The sequence below is a fragment of the Mastigoproctus giganteus genome, chromosome 8 (assembly GCF_048544385.1).
Source record: "Mastigoproctus giganteus isolate SK-2022 chromosome 8, ASM4854438v1, whole genome shotgun sequence".
NCBI lineage: Eukaryota > Metazoa > Arthropoda > Arachnida > Uropygi > Thelyphonidae > Mastigoproctus > Mastigoproctus giganteus.
Window position 1 is genome coordinate 68,894,749 of NC_143582.1, and position 15,244 is coordinate 68,909,992.

Genomic DNA, 15,244 nt, shown 5'->3' on the forward strand with positions numbered 1-15,244 from the left:
ACCAAGACAACTCCGGCGTCTAACAAGACAGTGCTACAGAGTCTGGCAGATTGCTAACTGGAACACGAACTCTGAATTCTTCGTCCTCCCGTGGCCGTCCAATTCTCACCCGATCTCAACCAAATTGAGCATGTTTGGGACATGCTGAAAAGGACCATAGATGCTACGAGCATTAACCTGACAATGTGTAGGCATTACTAGACACATTGTGCAACGCATGGGGTAGCACTGTCACAGGATAGCCTGCATCACTTTCTGGTGTCCATGCCTAGACGTGTACGGGATGTATTACGGGAAAAAGGGGCCCTACGAGGTATTTAGTCTGTTGGTGTTGCTAATGCAAAGCCAACTCAGTGTATTTAATTTTATTGGTGTCAATATCAGATATTTCATGTTTTACGGCATGAAACGACTCTGAGATATAAATAAATTTTCTGTTTTTACTCCAGGACGATCATGTAAGGCAAGAGGAGTTGGAGAGAGACGCCATAGTTAGTAGTCATATGAAATTGAGCTACGTTTATTCATCTGTGCTTTGCACCCTCACCCTCTTATCACTCGGATACGGCGGCCATTACTATTAGTTTGCTATTACTATTAGTAGTGGCAAATGATGCAAGGAAACAAGGTTATACAGAATTAGCCCAAAGATATATAAATAAAAATTACAAAAATTATTAATAATTAAATAAATACCTGATCTGTACATTCCCTGTAAGTATGTCTAATCCGTCTTAAATTTACTCTGTCTACTTCCACAAGACCTGATGGAAATTTGTTCCAACAATAAATTATTTTCTGGCAGAAAGCAAATTTTCGCACGTCTATCCTGCAATCATTCTTCTCCAGTTTAAATGTATGTCTCCTTATGTCTGTTTTCTGCGCAAGAGTTAGGATGCCATCAACAACATTAAGTTTACTCAATCCATTTAAAGTCTAACACTTCAAATATTCTCCTAGGGCCTGCTTTTCAGATGCTTCCATTTTCAGCATTGAAGTCTTTCTTGGTAAGCGTACTCTTTCGTCTCCCTGAATAATCTTATTGCTCTTCTCTGTACCAGTTCCAACAGATCCGCATCCTTTATAAGCTGCAGATCTGTTATGCAGTATTCAAGGTGTAGCCTAACACTTTGCCTTATACTGCGGGATAATTTGTCCTGTTGGCAAATTTGCTGCATTGACCTATTAGCACTGCTCAGAGAACTTCATGTCGGACCGTGCTTTTTTTTTTGTTCTCCAGCACCTTGAGTGCGGTACCAGCCATATGGTACCCCAATGCAGTACCTTAACATTTATGAATATTAAACCTCAACTGCCACTTTTCAGCCCCTTTTCCGAATTTTTCTATATCGTGCTGCAGTAGTATGCCTTGATTCCTGTCATTAACCACCCTGCTTAACAGTTAAGATAGAACTTAGTTTGTTTACCACATGATATGATATTCAGTTTTTCACTTTACCCACACAGGATGAAAGTGGTGGTGAGTAAAGCTGTTTTCACGCTTTCTCACTGTACTTTTTTAAATATCAATATCACTAAAGTTTTTAATGGCGGGTGGAGGTGTGTCAAATTTCTCGAACACAGTAATTGCAGTGTAATCTCTTCCATAATAAAATAATACCGTAACAATAAATTACAGAACAAGTTTTGGAAGGTTTTCTCTAAGTGCTTGATAAAGACTTCTTTAAAGTGAAATTCTGCACCAATGTAACCCTTTTCCCCTTATAAGAAAATAGAAATGACGTCTTCTGATAATAAGGACACCTATCAATTACAGAGAAAAGCCAATAACCCCTTGACTCGAAAACTATTAAGCTTTTGTAGATTTTCTCGTACAGCTGTCGTTCCTTGCAGCGGTTGGGAACAGAATGAAAAACAAGTCGTAGGAAACGCAGGTGTGGTTCAATGTATGCAAACGAGGACATTAATAACACAGGTCATAGTGCGATCAGGCGATTTTTTTTCCTTTTTGCAAGAATGGGAGGCCCCGAGTGCCAAGCGATATTAGTGACCACAGCGCCTTTCCAGAGTGATTATCTAGTACGCTTAATTGTAAATACGTTTCTCCTGAGTTTCGAAAGTCCGATAACTCCTGAAGATTATAATTAAATAGATATATTCAAATACTATAACCTAGAAAGGAAAGCCACCTTTCTTTAATCCCTCTTTTTATTTTTAGTTATTACTAACCCTTTTCTTCGCTTGGGTCACTAGGCGGCACCGCTCTTGCCTCCACGTGGCGGGGCTGGTAACCTGGGAGAAAAAGACAATCTCCCGGGGCCAAAAAGAGCATACCATGAGTAAATCAAACTCAGACTTATCTGGGCTGCCAGACGCAACCCAGATATCAAAAAAGAAAGACAGTTCCACAGCAGGAACGGCAAAGCGCCAAAAAACTGAGCCAGAGACATATCCAATTCCAACCTATCTAATCATCCATTCAACTGGTGAGAATGCAGTTGGCAAACTCTCTCCCTTTAGAATTCAAAAGGAATTGGAAAGTAAAGCAGGATCTCCGAAATCCGTAAAAAGACTCAGATCAGGAGATATTCTCATTGAGACATCTAATACCAAACATTCTGAGCGACTTCTGAAAACAAATTTCTTTGCAGGTCTCCCAGTAACTGTAACACCCCACAGATCACTAAACACCTCTAAAGGAGTGATCTCAAACTGGGACTTACTAGATGTAACTGAAGAAGAAATGCTAGAAGAACTGAAAGAACAAGGAGTTATTCATGTCAAGAGAATCTCCACGAGAAAAGATGGTAATCTGATCCCTACCCGCAATCTGATCTTGACCTTTAACACACCGAATCGTCCATCATCCATTAAGGCCGGATATCTGGTATGTAATGTCAGACCATACGTCCCAAACCCGCTACGGTGTTTCCGATGCCAGAAGTATGGACATTCCCAAACAGCTTGCCGGGGAACCCCTACTTGCGCAAAGTGTGGTTCAATCGAACACGATTGCGAAAACTGTAATGCTCCTCAATCAGTATGTCCAAATTGCAAAAAGGATCATCCCGCTTATGCCAGAATATGCGAGCGCTGGAAAAGTGAGAAACTTATCCAAAAATATAAAACTGAGCATAATGTTTCTTACCAAGAAGCAAAAAGAATCATCTACCACCAATTCATGCAGACAGACCTACGTATGCCCAAGCCACCAAAAAATTCCAATCAACCGGATCGCAAACTGAAATAACAGTACCTCCAAAACAGTCTTTCTCAAATTACGTAAAATCTTTGTACAGTGCAACTCAAACCCAAGCAGTCAATACACCAATTACCATACCACAAGAAAACATACACACTCCGGACGAAGGATTTAAAGAAAAACATATCCTAACTTCTAGTCACCAACAACAAATGGACACTAAAGAAAAATCAGCAGATGACCCTGTTCTTCAAATCTTTGTTGAAGAAGATATGGACACCGAAAGGCCTTCCTTCCCAAAAAAAGATAAAAACAAAAGTGAAAAACAGAAAACATCAACAACCCGAAAACGCTCAGAAAGTCTAATAAGAGATAAACAATGAACAGAATAATACAATGGAACTGTCGTGGATTCCGCGCCAATATCGATGACCTATACGATCTTTCCTGTAAATACTCACCAATATGTATCTGCCTTCAAGAAACTTATTTAAAACGCCAAAATACACCAAAACTGTCTCATTATAACATTATTAGAAAAGACAGAACCAATCAGAATATCGCACATGGTGGCGTAGCTATTTTAACAAACCCACATATTCCTACCAAACAGGTCTCACTGAACACTCCCCTCGAGGCAATAGCAGTCCGTATAGCTGCTGACATCCATATGACAATCTGCTCCTTATACATTCCACCAAGCTATACCTTCCAGCAAAATGATCTCAACAATCTTATAGCTCAACTCCCAACACCTTTCCTCATTCTGGGAGACTTAAATGGTCATCACACTCTTTGGGGTAACAACAACATCGACCAAAGAGGAAAACTAATTGAACAGTGTCTTGACAATAACAACCTCCTTCTTCTAAATGACGGTTCACCTACATACGTTCACCTTCCTTCAGGAACAAGCACTGCAATAGATTTGTCTATCTGTTCTGCAACCTTATATCCTATTCTAAAGTGGACGGTAAACAACGATCCGCTACATAGCGATCATTTCCCCATAATAATTGAATTACTTAATAAGCCACCTCATCATCCTACTAAAATTCCGCACTGGCTTACTGATAAAGCAGATTGGCAGTCCTATAAAAAATTAACCAAGCTTGATCCCGAAATAATCCAAAATTCCACAACTGACGAAGCAGTTGACTATGTCACCAAAATGATATTACATGCAGCAGAACAAACCGTACCGAAATCCTCATCAAAATTGTCGATTCATCCAAAAACCTGGTGGAGTGATGAATGCCTTGTGGCTAAAAAAATGCAAAGCAAAGCTTGGAATTCTTTTCGCCGGAGTCCAACTACAACCAATCTCATTCAATATAAGCGTGCTAGAGCAAGAGCGAGATATGTTAGACGCTGCAATAAAAAGGCTGCTTGGATCCGCTTCACTTCGACTATTAATCAAGAAATGCCTACATATAAAATTTGGAAAGCAATCAGAAAAATGAGTGGCAAATATAAACCGATACCCCTACCCATCATGGAATGGAGAGGGCAGAATGTAAATGATCCTGCTGGAATTGCCAATATACTAGGTGAAACCTTTGCAAAAACATCAGCAATAGAAAGTTATACACCGACCTTCAGAAGATTTAAAAACAAGTTTAGAAAAACAAAAGTTAAACTTCTCTTCAAAAGGAGATGAACAATACAATTTACCTTTTACCATTCACGAATTACACAGAGCTTTGTCAACATCTAGACGCAGTGCTGTAGGACCAGATAACATTCACTATTCCATGATTCAGGAACTAAGTACCGAATCATTACAGTTACTTCTTCATCTATTCAACAGACTCTTCCTGGAAGAAAAATTTCCTAATCAATGGCATCACGCTACGGTCCTTGCCTTCCCTAAACCAGGTAAAGACCCTACAAATCCCACTCATTATAGACCAATCGCCTTGACCAGTTGCATTTGCAAAATTCTCGAAAAGATGGTGAACCGCCGACTGATCTGGTACCTTGAAAATCTCAATCTGCTACATTCTGCACAATACGGTGTCCGGCAAAACAGATCTACACTAGATATACTAGTCAGACTAGAGAATTCCATCCGTAATGCATTCCTCAGATCGGAACATCATGTGTTAGTCTGCTTTGATATCAGTAAGGCCTATGATTCCACGTGGAAGTATGGAATACTCCGTGAATTACATCGTCATGGACTTCGGGGTCACCTCCCGATTTTCATACAGAATTTCCTATGCAAGCGTACATTCCAGGTTCGATTCAAAACCTCACTGTCCCAAGTATTTTCCCAAGAAGAAGGAGTTCCTCAAGACTCTGTACTCAGTGCTTCACTTTTTATAATTGCAATAAACTCCATTGCCGGACAAATTCCAGACACTGTTGATAAAGCACTGTTTGTAGACGATCTTAGTATTTGGTGTCATGCTAAAAATATGAATACTATTGAGAGACAGTTGCAAGTGGCAATAAATAAGATCTGTTCATGGGCTCAGACTAATGGATTTCAACTTTGTCCAGAAAAAACATTTTGCATCCATTTTTGCCGCCAACGCAAACTCCATCCCAATCCGGAGCTACAACTGAATCGCCAACAAATAACAGTTCATCCCAGCATACGGTTCTTAGGAATAACTTTAGACCATAAACTCACTTTCGTTGAGCACATCAAAAGACTAAGAACATCATGTCAACAAAAATTAAAAATCATCCGGGTTCTCTCTGCAACCAATTGGGGAGCTGATCGTCTTACTTTATTACGGTTATATAGAGCATTAATAAGATCGAAACTTGACTACGGAGCACCAGTCTATAGTTCAGCAAGACCTAGTGCCCTTCGCTGGCTTGACCCTATCCATCATAGTGGAATACGCGTTGCTTTAGGGGCATATCGCACGTCTCCAACACATAGCTTATATGCTGAAGCACACGAACCACCTCTCTCAATCAGGCGACAACAACTGATACTACGTTATGCCTATAAAATTAGATCTATGCCAGAACACCCGAACTGGCCTATACTTTTCACATCACAGCACAGTAGGTTATACCAAAACCGCCCTAATGCTAATCGTCCTTTGGGTATGAGAATAAAACACCTCTTAGAAGAACTAAATCTAACCTTAGACAATGTGGCACATAGCCTCCCATCCTCTCTTGCTCCTTGGAATATCATTCCACCCTCATGTGACTTACATCTGCATGAATGGAATAAATCTACTTTGCATAGAGAAAACTTCTCGCAACTATACCATGCAGTAGTGGACCAGTTTCCCAGCTTTTCCATAGTACATACTGATGGATCAAAGAATGATGTCCACGTTGGAATCGCCGCAGTTTTTCCAAACATCACATTAGCTTATCAGTTATCACCTGAGTTCGGTATATTTTCCGCCGAACTAATAGCAATTCAGGTTGCACTGAATCATATCGAGTCCTCTGACATTAACAACAGTATAATTTTCACAGATTCTTTAAGTGCACTTCAAGCACTAAAAAACACCATGAACATCACCCACTCAGTCGTGAAAAGAATAGTCAGCTCTTTACATAGCTTATCAGAACTTGGGAAAAACATACATTTCTGCTGGGTCCCAGGACATATGGGAATTCCTGGAAACGAACTAGCGGACAATGCTGCCAAATCAGCTCACCTACCGCCCGAGAAAAAGTGGAAAGTGCCTCATCAAGACTATCTACCAATAATCCAGGAAAAATGCATGTGCCAATGGCAGTTATCATGGGAAAATCAACCTAATAATAAACTTCGAAATATCAAGCCAAACCTTGAGCGATGGCCTTCCAGCTTTAATTCAATCCGACATCAAGAGGTAATTTTGGCTCGACTGCGAATAGGCCACACAAATATCACTCATGGTTATCTTTTAAGAGGAGAAATACCCCCTCAATGTCATCACTGTAATACATTGCTCTCAGTGAAACACATTCTGGTCGAATGCACAAAATATACAAGAGAACGCCAGATTCTTTGCACTTCAGCCACAACAAAAGATCCTACACTTACCTCACTTTTAAACAATGAAACAAATGTCTCAAGCATATATAACTTTCTGAAGATGATTAAAGTATATCACCTCCTTTAGTTAGGAAAAAAAAAAAAAAATATATTTTCTGGTTTCTTTTTCTATTTTCTGTAATTGAGAAGAAATAGCATGCATAATTATCATATGTATGGCGCACTATGGTCATAGTTGCCGATGCGCCCAATAAATCCCGAAACAAACAAACAAACAAGAATGGGAAACTTTACAATTAATATTATTCTGTATATAGATAAGGCTATTTTGCATACTACAGGGACTGGGTTTGTTTTCTCCACGACGTGTTTCCATTGAAATAATATTTTATTCTTATTGTAGACCAGAGAGTGCAGTTTATAATTGCGCAACGTTTTTCATATTTAGAAAACTGTGTGGAGTGTAGCAGGATTTTCAAGTGCCATTAAAAACAGAGTCAAAAGCAAATTACAGCGGAATTGTTGGGCTAGAAAAGTCTAGGTGTTTTTTACCCCCCATTCTAAGATTAACTCGATTATTGAGAGGAATGAAAGAAATCACAAATATATGCTTTTGTTCATTAACATATATGAACTCTTGCATGTACATCAGTCGTGCCACGATATTACTTTGGTATTCCCTCTGGGAAAGGAGGAACTTTTAGGAGATTCTTTCACACTGTGGCCTGGTTAATAAGTCTCAGGCAACAGTTGCATGGATCCCCCCCCCCTTTTCCGGAAATTCTCATTTTCATTCCTCTAAACAGGCCGATCGACCATAGAGAACATAGCACCTTAGCTATTTTTGCTATGGTCGACCATACTGTTAGCTGTCGTGGTGTAAATTTAAAATTAAAACTACTGTGGGCTACTTAGAATTAAATGGACTGGGTCTGAGTCCTGTCTAAACTGGAGTGACTTTCTTTCTTTCTTTAAGCTGTGACCAAGTTAGTTGCGCCCCTCCGAAATTCCGGTTTTTCGTTCCTCAAAACGGTGCATGAGTCGTCAGAAATTTTAGTCTGTGAACTAACTGCGTATAATATTCTTTGGTACCGAGAATAACATCCATATCTCTTCCATAACAAAGTAATACCGTCACCAAAAAAAGTTACTTTGAACAGTAAATTAGAGAATAAGTTTTGGGAGATTTTTTTTCCTAGTGCTTGATAAAGACCTCTTTACTATTTTCCCCTATAATCCCTTTATAAGAAAATAGAATTGACGCCTGCTAAAAAGGACACCTTTCAACTACAGAGAAAAGCCAATGACCCAAATGCATGAAATTTACAGACTTTATATACTGACTCCTCTTGGTAATAGTTGCCTTGACCTAAACATCCAAACGCCAACTTTCAAAAATAATGTCTACACTGGACGTAATCCTCTAATAAGTACGTAATACGGGAACACTAAATACTGTAAACCAGTCTAAGAAAAAGAGCACCTATTGACCACCCATACAAAAGCTTGTCGCCCCATCAGTGAGGAGCTAGCCATAAACAGACAAATCAAAATGTGATTAACATCGTTGCTGGAAATTAGTATTACAAAAGAAAAAATGAAAAAAAAAAATATATATATAATAATAGTAACGCCAGAATTGACCTACACAAAACAAAAAACAAAACAGACAAATCAAGACAAGAACACTGAAACGAGAACACGAATTATAAGTTGTCAAAATTAATTCGTTAGAATAACCATAAATATAGTGCAGAATTGCTTTTCTGAGAGGGTGTTCAAATAGATTTTTGAAATAATTTGAATTTTACTATGGACTCTAAGGCTTTCGATGTTACTGGACTGTATTTCAAAACAAGGTTTATTGTTATTGTCATTGTAATTTTGGATACTAAACAGAGAGAGTGTATTTGTATACCCATCAGATATCTAAGCATAGGACATAGACAAATAAAGAGCCTATGTTTAAAGGCTCTGTATTTATCGGTGTCCTTTTCACCGTTTGATGGCCTATTGTTAGCTGCCAACTGTGAAGGGAATGATGGACAAAAAATGCATTTATGACCTTGAGTAATACCTAACAACAATAGTAACATAGTCTTCATTCTGCCACTGAATAATCATTTACCATGACAGCAGGAAAGGCTCTAACGCTCGCGTGGAAACGTATTTAAACTGCTTATATATCTGAAATTATCTTCCACGAATTTCTAGGTTACTAGAGGACCAATGGTAGTTTTCCTTTAAAGGGCTGCATGACAGTTAATAGTAAGTATTGTTATTGTGTTGTCACGAGGATGTAGCGTGACTCTTTCCACGCAGCGTGAAAGAAAGTTGGCTGAATAAATGTCCTCAGGCCATACATGTAGGGTGTAAGAAAATCCTCTCCATTTCTATGCCAATAAAGTGCAATACTGTCGCAATTTTTCATTCTAATAGGCATATCGAAATAAATGTTTCATTCGCTCCCAACCTCCTCACTGCGTCCAAATATAGAAAAAGTGAACCCCTATGTCTGATATTACATCACGACATAATTATATTTAGAATTGAATTGGCAGAATATAGAATTAGTTCGGCATCGAGATTCCTGCTCTAGTAAAAGTCGTGACACTAACGCTAATAAGAATTCAACTAACAAAAAACTGTACTGAATACGAATACCCTGCTGAGGTAACAACAACACCTCTGTTCTCTAGTTGTAGAGTCAGGTCATAAAATACCGAAGTGGAAGTAACGGACTGGATACAGTATAGCAATGAAAGAGGTAAGGTGTATTACAGAAATTGAGAAATGTGGGATGATGGTTTTCGAAACACACGAAAAATAAATAATTTGCCACAAATTGGACGTAATGTTGAAGAGAAAAATGCACGAAACTTTTGATCTTTTTCATCCGTGAGATTGCTGTTACCTTTTATCAGAATAAAAATCTGTAATTACGTATTTTTGATCCTTCTTCACCTACTTAGGGCATGTCTTAGCTAAATATGGTTTTGGAATTGTACCGTTGGACCGGGATAGGTTATATAAAATTTTTTACTTTAAACTTGAAATGCACTCTAACAAAAATACTATACTTGCGTTAGAGATATGAATTTGTAGTATCATGCAATAAAATTTCAATCAGTTAATTTTTCATATGAAGAAGACTTGAATATTTTGTGTGCTTATATATTTGCCATGTAATGTCCTCCCCAAATACTAGCAGTGACGACAGATCCTTAGTTTTAATTATTTTCTGTCGTATGAAATCACTGAAAAAAAAAGAAAAGCTCTTTTTAGTGTCGACTTGATATTATCTAGTGTTCAGATGGAATCTAGAGTAATTAACGCTCCTCCAATGAAAAATACTACTTTTTGTAATATTGGGAAGGATCGCCTATGTCTTTAGAAGGATTATGAAATGATAGTTTTATAATAAAAAAAAAAGTAACAAGCGTGGATGCATTAGCACCAGGTTCGTCACCTTCTGTAAAAATAAAAATATTGAAGAATGGCTCGTAGTTGATAACAAATCATTCGAGTTTCCTGATTTTTGAATGGAATTGAAAATGAAGTCAGTACTTCATTAAGTGCACTTTCCTCCGCCTAATATTTAGTTTCATTTCCGCCCATCGTTAACAGATAAAATATTTACCATTTCGTTTCCACTCACGCTGTCATTTGAAGTGGTTACTCGAATGATCGCATTCTGTTTAACAAAGGAATTTATCCGTTTGAAACTCTTAGATTAGTTCAGTTCCTGTAAATTTTTTTTAACAGTCCTGTTTAGATTTTGGGTTAATATTGTTTTCGTTTTTACCACTGTTAGAAATGTGTGAAGAACGGCAAGTGTAAATTTCCTAACAGGGTAAGAAGTTATCCCAATAGTAAATTCCCCTGGACCTTAAAGACGTACTACATTGTGCTGTTGTAAAAAATTCCCCTAATTTTAAATTTCAGAACCATTTCACTTTACTTAGAGGAACGTACGGAATGATCGCTATCTTCCCATTTTTTCTTACATTTTATTTTTATTTAATTATTTTTTATTATATATTATATTTTTATCCAGTTTTTATTTTTATCTAGTTTATATTTTGTGTTACCACTTTTTATTCCTTTAAGTCTTCATTACATAGCATTGGAACGAAAGTCAAGTCAAAGCGTATCAACTTGCCATATTTGTAGTGTTCTCAGCCGAGTCTATAATTCATATCGCTTTTTGGATTTGAGATTTTACGATTTTTGAATGCTGTTTAATTTTGCATAAATTTCTCTTTGCGCCTTTTAAACTATCTATAAAGCCCGTATATTGGGACGGCTGTGCTGACAATTCTCATTGAAATAGGAATGAAATGACTTGTGGTTTTTAGTAAGGCCAGAGGAAGCTTCGGTCCATTCTTCAGAAGTTTGCTTCTTCTTCGTCTATAAATAAATACTCGTTTATACTCTGAATGGCCGAGGCTAGAAGAGCTCACAATTTGATTTATAACTTTTTTTTTTTTTGTCGTTAAGCTGACATAGTATCGAAGCAACTAACAGATGGACGGTGCACTTTTTTTGGTAGCGTACGGGCTCGATCTCGCAATGTGTGAATTTTTGTTCGCGCACATTACTTCAGGACCGGCAGAACTTGGTAATACAATTTTGAAATTCTCCCTGCTGTGAGAATATTGGGGCAATAGACTCCTTATTTGAATTGAGGTCCTTTTCAGTCAGGGCCTCGGTGCATTGCACCCCCCACCCCCTAAAGAATTTCCCTGAATGCAGTGATCGTTAAAGTAGCCATGCATTGTAAATATGTACTCCGTAATCCAGGAGTCGGCAACCTGCGGCTCCTTTAACTGTTAGCCCACATGAAGTACAGTACAATATGAAATAGAGGAAATAGAGGACTTGAAAATCATGGACATGTGGAGTGCAAGACTAAAATGCCTTAAAATTGAAATTGAGGATTTGGACAGGCAAAAGTTGAAGCTCTACACAAATGGACGGCGATAGATGAATTGAAAAGCAAGAGCAAATTGTGTTCGATGCGTGGAGTAGCTTACTGGACACGTATATAAATTTGAAAATACATTGTATTTGCGTTTGGACTTCTCTCAGTGTTTGGTTCGACGTATTTCTGCAGGCAAATATTTTCGAACATGAACTATATTAAAAATAAATCAAGAAATCGTCTGAACAATGCGAGTTTCACAGCATGTTTAAAGATGAAAATTACGACATACTCAAGAAGTTCAGCAGCAAGTCACATTAATTCGCGTAACAAACAACCACATTGGATGTTTGTTACGCGTTTTCAGTATTAATAAATATTTCAAAAAATATATATTTTTTAATCCCCCCCTCTTCCAGCTTGGGCTTAGATGCGGCTCTTCCGTTTTTTTTTTTTTTTTTTTTTTTTTTTAAATTAGATCAAAAATGGCTCTTTACTCAAAAAAAGGTTGCCGACCTATGCCGTAATCGAACGATCCAATCTATATATATATATATATATATATATCATTTCGGCTTTGCACAAAAAATTTAAGTACGTTTTGCGCGAAAAAAATTACTCTGCAGTGTGCATGGCTAATTCGACTTGTTTTTATTTCTATCTGTTGTAGCGCTAACGTCATGAACACTTTCTAAATCCTTACGTAGAGCAAAGCATAATTTTACGATATGCGTAATAAGCATTTATTTTCACGTACTTGAAGTCTTCAATTATAAGTTACTGCTTGTCGGATCGTCTCTTGCCTTTCATTTTTTCACTGCAGATATTTTCCGCCGCTCCAAAAGTTCTCAGTTCATGATTATGCGTTTCATTGCTGATAACGGATTGCTTCTCTGAACCCCACACTTTAAAAAAGGCCGACCACTTTTTAATACAGCATCCCCACTTTTCTTCTCTGCTCAACACCTAATATTCAGAATAAAATTTAAAATAGTTGCAAAGTTATGTTTGAAAATTCTGAATGGATACGATGTTTGTAAGCAGTCCACTTCAATAACCAATATTCATCCACGAACATTCTGTCAATAGTTGTATCGTCAGCGGATGCTTAAATTTCCATTGCCGTACAGGATTGCTGGGTCGGTAATTCTGTTCACATATTTAATAGTGGTCCTAGGATCGGAGACATGAGGTAAGTTCTGTTTTTTTCGCCATCACACTATGGACATCTTTGTTATATAGATGATCTCCAAGTCAGAGTGAGAAAAAACTGTGGAATGGGTGCTTAGCTTTTTCTATATATTAGTTTACCAATATATAAATAAATGCTAGTCTATATACTGTACGAGTAGTTTTCTCTGTATATAATCTTCTCTAAGATGGATATATTACTTAATTTTTAATTTTCTGTCGCTAGTTTTAGTGATTTCTTTTATAGTGTTTTCTCGTACTCGGCTCTCGCTTGTCTTACCCCATCAGAGGTATTGTTTACACATACCCTTATATAATATTCGTATAAATCAGTATCCTGCGATAGTCGATTACTATCCCATTTTTCCCCTTTAGCTTGGCGCCTCCGTAGCCAGGCGGGCAGGAGCAGTAGTGCGTAGCACTCTTCTTGATTAGACCGGGGTTCGAGCTCGTCACCACCAAATACGGAGGATTAGGAAAGGTCAGGGAATGACCACCGCATATCCCCGGAGCAATATGGCCTTAGTTGCTAATGCTCCTAAAAACCAAATAACAACAACCCTTTAGCTTAAATAAAACCTTGATCTCATTGGGCATCTTTCTGCGAAAAAAACGTCTGCACTGTAACAAATATATTGGTAACTTGCAGAATAAATCCTTCGAATACTTACAGTACAGCAGTTTATCGTTGTCTCTCCAGTTAAAAGCCCAGGAGATACCTCAATCAATTATAGGCTTGAAACCGATATCGTCTCCTTTCCCCTCGACCATAGAAATCTTTTTGGCCACTGTCCATTTTATGACACTGTAAGCAACACCCGCTATTGGTTTCGGTGCTGTCAGATTTTGGATCCGTGGTGAGAACGAAATCGAGGATTAATTAGAACCCCTTGTACTTTCTCCGACATGTTGGGATAAATAACAATCATCCAGCTTGCTTATAAATCTGTTTCCCCATGGTTTCTGAGCTGTAAGAGGTAGATTGAAGTCTCCCATAATGAAGCAGTCACACCCTCTGCTGAACGTGATTATTCTCATTCAAGTTGCATACAATCGGGATATGTTACCCACCTCAGAATCGTTTTTGGCGTGTAACATATCCCGATTATCATCATCCCTCTATCCCCATGTGATCTTGTACAACTAACGTCCATCTGAACTTGCTCTGGATTAGAGTCCTGCATCGGGGTCGAGTCTCAGGTAATTTTGCAGTTTGCGGCTTAATTTTTTGAATGTAAGTAATTTATCATAATAATTTCAAATTTTTTTAGTAATATAATATGTTCCAGTAATTTTTTTTATTAATATTGATACAATGTGTATAAACAATTAAGATAAATTTAAAACAATTGAGAATATAATATATTCCCGTAATTTCTTGCTATGAGGAATTTTTAAAGTCTTCTTCAGTGGAAGCTCTATTTAGCCGATTTAAGGCGGAAGGTGCAGTGTTCCGGGTTTTTCAGTCCGCGCAACATGTCGACCTCTGAACACACACTTTTATAAACATAATAAATTTGGGATTATACAGATAAGTTAAGATCATAACTATTATAATAACTATCATAAATATAACTATTAATATTATATTATTTATTGTTATTATAAAAAGGTAACAATATCCGTATATTTTCCAGTGCATGGTTTTCATGGCATAGTTCGATAGTCTAGGACTTTTGGTGGTTGCGCGGGGAATCTTGAATGCCGAATCTTAACATTTTGGACAATTTAGATTATGGTATAGTTTAGGGCTAGAGCATCAGGTTATGTAAAGAGTTTAACTAATGTACAAGTTAATGAAATTGCATAATTTCAATACATAGCCAACTACTTACGTAGTTACAAATTGGCCTCATTAAGTATATCTCATATTGTGGATACCTTTACAACGAGTTACCATGATATTGCACTAACTCGAATAAGTAACGCATCACCATAGGAGAAGACTATTGTTTCTTATTCCATATTGTTAATTACTCCACACCATCAGGCATCTCTCATAATG